General features: G+C 37.4%; 3 non-coding genes and 1 pseudogene across 3 annotated transcripts; 1 reads left to right on the top strand and 3 right to left on the bottom strand.

Annotated features, from left to right (window-relative positions):
- Window positions 1-202: 202 nt before the first annotated feature.
- On the bottom strand, window positions 203-321 carry LOC121506547. The gene has a single exon (XR_005991673.1). It is a non-coding gene; the product is annotated as a 5S ribosomal RNA (ribosomal RNA).
- Window positions 322-762: 441 nt separating this feature from the next.
- LOC121506546 lies at window positions 763-871 on the bottom strand (annotated as a pseudogene).
- Window positions 872-2548: 1677 nt separating this feature from the next.
- LOC121506536 lies at window positions 2549-2667 on the bottom strand. Its single transcript, XR_005991663.1, has one exon. It is a non-coding gene; the product is annotated as a 5S ribosomal RNA (ribosomal RNA).
- Window positions 2668-3020: 353 nt separating this feature from the next.
- On the top strand, window positions 3021-3139 carry LOC121506537. The gene has a single exon (XR_005991664.1). It is a non-coding gene; the product is annotated as a 5S ribosomal RNA (ribosomal RNA).
- The last annotated feature ends 1906 nt before the right edge of the window (window positions 3140-5045 follow it).

The following is a 5045-nucleotide window of genomic DNA, read 5'->3' as shown; positions in this document are numbered from 1 at the left end:
TTTCATGTGTCTTGTGATTTTTTCATCTTGATTTTACCTTTCTTGAAAAGGATTTGTTTGTTAAATTTTCTGCATTTGCAGATACGACAAGAAATACACTTCCACTCTATCGTGGCTATACGGCATAAATAATGAGAGAAATTTATTAGAGCTGGACCATGCGGAGAGAGGTGGCGCCCTCTGGTGTGTGTTTGAGTGGAAAAGCTTACAGCACCTGGTATTCCCAGGCGGTCTCCCATCCAAGTACTAACCAGGCCCGACCCTGCTTAGCTTCCGAGATCGGACGAGATCGGGCGTGTTCAGGGTGGTATGGCCGTAAGCGAAAGAACGGGAACCAAGAAGTTGTTTTATAGATGCTGTTGAACTAAGTTATGAATTTCAACATAATGAAATCCTGGACAAGAAGCTCTGAAGACAGTGATACGGTTTCTCTGCGTGAAAGAAGGGCCCTCCACTTACTGTAGTAGAGAAATAAAGCCTCATCATCTATCATTTATATGACATAAATCCCTAACCACAGAATGTAAAACTATCTTTAAAAGACCTTTACTAGCATCCCTGTCCTTCGATTATGGATCTCATATTTTACAGCTTTTTGAGGTCCATCCTTAAGATGATTTCCTTAACTTATTTCAAGAAATATTAAAGCATAAAGGACAGAAAAAAGCTCCATCAGATCCGGCAAAAAGCTGAAATCCTGTTTTATAACAGTGTCCAGTGTGACAGCAGCGCCCTCTGGTGTGTGTTTGAGAGAAGTGGAAAAGCTTACAGCACCTGGTATTCCCAGGCGGTCTCCCATCCAAGTACTAACCAGGCCCGACCCTGCTTAGCTTCCGAGATCGGACGTGTTCAGGGTGGTATGGCCGTAAGCGAAGAACAAGGAACCAAAAAGGCTTTTTATAGATTCTGTTCAGCTCGTTTGTGAATTTAGATACGGCCACACGTGAATGGAGACGATCTCGCTCTGTTCTCTATTCTGATGCAGTTTAAAAGCTGAGAGAATCTCCAGGATTATCTGCAAAAGCAGGTGTGGAGGTTTTGTTACCCTTAAGTACCAGCAGAGGGAGCCATAGAGGGACTTTGCAGGCGGCGATGCAGCCAAACTCATCCTAAATATCAAACATTTTATCAGTCACCTGGTAATGATAAAAATACTTTTTCGTGTGTAATTGTTATGATCTTAGCTCTGATTTAAGTTTGTCTACAAACAACACATGCAAATAAATGCATGAAAAACAGATGAAAAATATTTGTAAAAGCATGATTTTCTAAAATGTAATGAATGCAAATATCTTCATGGAAAACAGAGGTATCTGCTGTCTGCTCATACAAACTTGCTGCAACACAGGTTCTTACATTACAGCAACATAACTCCATGATAATCCTCCAATCAAAACAATTCTCTGCATCAAATGTGAGGTATACCTCAAAAGTTATTTCAAAAATTAACCCCTTAAAGCCTGTTGTATCATATTTGATACATACTTTTATGATACATTTATCTAATCAATATGATCAATAAATTAATAAAAAAAACAAATAAATAAAACTTCTGAATACAATCTGATAAATGACAAAAAAATGTGGATTATCAGTTACCAAGAACACCTAATACATCAAATGAGATACAAAAATATATATGTTAAATTTTATGGTCATTCTCAGTCCTTTATTTACATTCTTGAGAATCATATTAAACTTTGAGAGAAAACACTTTTGAGGTTTACCTCATATTTATAGCATACTTTTGCCCAAAGGCCCCTTGGTGCATTTTTCCCTGGGCATTGTCGACCTCCATCATGAAAAAAAAAAAAAAAAAAAAATTTTAAAACACATTTAAAGAGTGTGGAATTACTTTGGGTGGGTTCTACTGTTGTCATTTAATGACCTGTGACATGCAGCAAATAGGAAAAATACTTCACTTGTGAGAAAAAAGTCAGAAATCTGAGATTAAAGTCAGAATTCTGAGATTAAAGTAAGAATTCTGAGAAAAAAGTCAGAATTCTGAGATTAAAAATAGAATTCTGAGAAAAAAGTCAGAATTCTGAGAAAAAAGTCAGAATTCTGAGATTAAAGTCAGAATTCTGAGATTAAAGTAAGAATTCTGAGAAAAAAGTCAGAATTCTGAGATTAAAAATAGAATTCTGAGAAAAAAGTCAGAATTCTGAGATTAAAGTCAGAATTCTGAGATTAAAGTAAGAATTCTGAGAAAAAAGTCAGAATTCTGAGATTAAAGTCAGAATTCCGAGATTAAAGTCAGAATTCTAAGAAAAAAAAGTCAGAATTCTGACTTTATTCTTCAAATGAAAAAAAGTCTAATTTTTTTTCAGAATTCTGAGATTAAAGCCAGAATTCTGACTTTAATCTCAGAATTCTGACTTTTTTCTCACAAGTGAAAAAAAAAATTCGTCTCAGTTTTTTTTTCAGTGGCCCTAATACTCTTCCGTAGGAAAAAGGTTATCAGAGCTGTAAAAAGATATAGCATGATTTGACAGTGTGTCCAGTGTGACAGCAGCGCCCTCTGGTGTGTGTTTGAGAGAAAGGAAAAAGCTTACAGCACCTGGTATTCCCAGGCGGTCTCCCATCCAAGTACTAACCAGGCCCGACCCTGCTTAGCTTCCGAGATCGGACGAGATCGGGCGTGTTCAGGGTGGTATGGCCGTAAGCGAAGGACATGGAACCAAAAAGGCTTTATGAAGATAGTTGATCAATAACTTAGTGTGACTTTTTCCATTTATGTCAGTTTAAATTGGCACAAATGTACACAGATTTATAGTAATTGAAACTAAGAAGACAGCGTGGGTACCATTAATACTACAGTTTCATATTATAAATCACATGAAGAATTATTCATCCACCACTGTAAAAGAAGGCTCCTTTCTTTCACGCAGAGAAACCCTTTCACTGTATTCAAAGGTTCTTCTCCATTTTTATTAAAATACATCCATATTCCTTTATACTGAAATTCTTAAATTACTTTAACAGGATCTATAAAAGGTCTCATTGATTTCTTCTCCTTCGCTTACGGCCATACCACTCTGAACACGCCCGATCTCGTCCGATCTCGGAAGCTAAGCAGGGTCGGGCCTGGTTAGTACTTGGATGGGAGACCGCCTGGGAATACCAGGTGCTGTAAGCTTTTCCACTCCTCTCAAACACACCAGAGGGCGCTGCTGTCACACTGAACCTTCTGTCAAAGAAGATTGCTGCTGCAGTATTTGCAGAGGTGGACGAGGTGCTATTGTGCTCAAGTATGAGTAAAAAGTATCTAATTTAGAGTTTACTTTTAAGTACTGAGTAGCTAATGAGGAATTGTACAATAGCGAAAACATCCCAACTTTTATAAAATGATTAAAGTGTCTGTAAACAGCCCATCAGATAATTTAGTAGGTTGTTTGCAAATAATGTAATGTCAGCAAAAAAAACTCCAGACAGGGGACAGGAAGTGGTTTCTGCATAGAGAAGGGCAATCAAAATGCCAACTTTTTGTGCCGTTATGGCTGTGGCAACTGTTCAAATTGGAAAACGAAAAAATTGATTTTGAGCTTCTTTTAAGTCCTAAAAGTAGTGACGGACAAAATTTAAAAACTAAATTAAATAGCTCCCAGAGAAACAGCAGTAAGCCTCTGTTTGAAGTTAGCTGATCTGTTTCCACCAAGTGGTCTGGTTTACCGTGATAAAACCCTCGTCTTGCTTGTGTTTCCGCCGCTGATCTCTGTCCTGCCTAACTTGTCTGATGGGAAATCCGTCTGTTTTTAGTGATCTGGATCATTTGGTTCAGCTCAGTAATAAGAGCCAGTATTTTGGCTCCAAACAGGCTCTTCATTTGGTACGACTTTGGCTTATTTATTTATTTTATTTATCTTTATTTAGACTCAAAAATCATTGAGGGCGAGCCCTCATTTACAATGACATCGAGCATATAAATAATGAAAATGCATATCAAACATATTCAAAAGATATAAAGTACATTAGCAAGTTAAAAATACATCATATCAATCAGAGAAGGCACATCAAAGTCAAGTGAAACAGGTGCAATCAGAGCACAAGAAACTCAGCATAAATGATTTGAAATGCCCCACAGTAACCAGTTCTTTGATTTTTAAAATATTCTGCAGAGAGTTCCAAGCAGATGGTGCAAAGAAACTAAAGGCAGATCAGCCGGAGAGTTAGCCAGTGCAATACAAAACTGTGTCATCTGCATAGAGAGGAATTTTATGATTTGAAACCGCTGACACAATATCATTTATATAAAGAGTAAAAAGCACTGGACCAAGGACAGAACCTTGTGGAACACCATCTGTGAGAGTAATAAATTCTGATTTTGTATTTCCAAGTGCTACACACTGCTGTCTGCCCACGAGATCGCTCTTGAACCAACAGTATGAATTCTTATCAAAGTATCAAGCTTACTTAAAAGCATCGCATGATTAACAGTGTCAAAGGCTTTGGAAAGGTCAATAAATAAAGCTGCACAGTGTTTCCTGTTATCCAAAGGTGATATAAAGTAATTTAAAACAAGAGTGGCAGCTGTGACAGTGCTGTGTTTTTGTCTAAAACCAGACTGGTGTGAACTTAAAACAGAATATTCTAAAAGAAATGAGCTGCTCATTTACTAAAGATTCAGATCAAATAGAAATTCACTTTAGCCTTCCTTATTGTGGAGGCACATTTATTTCTAAGGCACCTACACTGAACCCAATGACTGGGCTCACCAGTACACCTGGCAAGGGTCCAGGCCTCATTTCTCTCTCTCAGCAGCGCTGAGAACCAGGGAGTGTTTCTGTTTCTCACTCTGTGTTTTTTGAAGGGTGCATGCTTATCAACAACTGAATTAAACTAAATACAAAAGTGGTTAAGAGCCAAGTTGACATCTGGGATTTTAGAAGTATCATGAATGTCACTCCTATAAAGGTTGAAACATGTTTAAAATTGTGACTAATTATAATGGGAGGACAATCCCTTTTTAACTTTGTATTTCTAATACAAGCGATAGTACGGTTATCACTGAAACCAAGCTCAAATACTACAGAGTCAGTTATTTT

The sequence above is a fragment of the Cheilinus undulatus genome, linkage group 24 (assembly GCF_018320785.1).
Source record: "Cheilinus undulatus linkage group 24, ASM1832078v1, whole genome shotgun sequence".
NCBI lineage: Eukaryota > Metazoa > Chordata > Actinopteri > Labriformes > Labridae > Cheilinus > Cheilinus undulatus.
The sequence above is the reverse complement of the archived record's forward strand: the minus strand, read 5'-3'. Positions and strand labels throughout refer to the sequence as shown.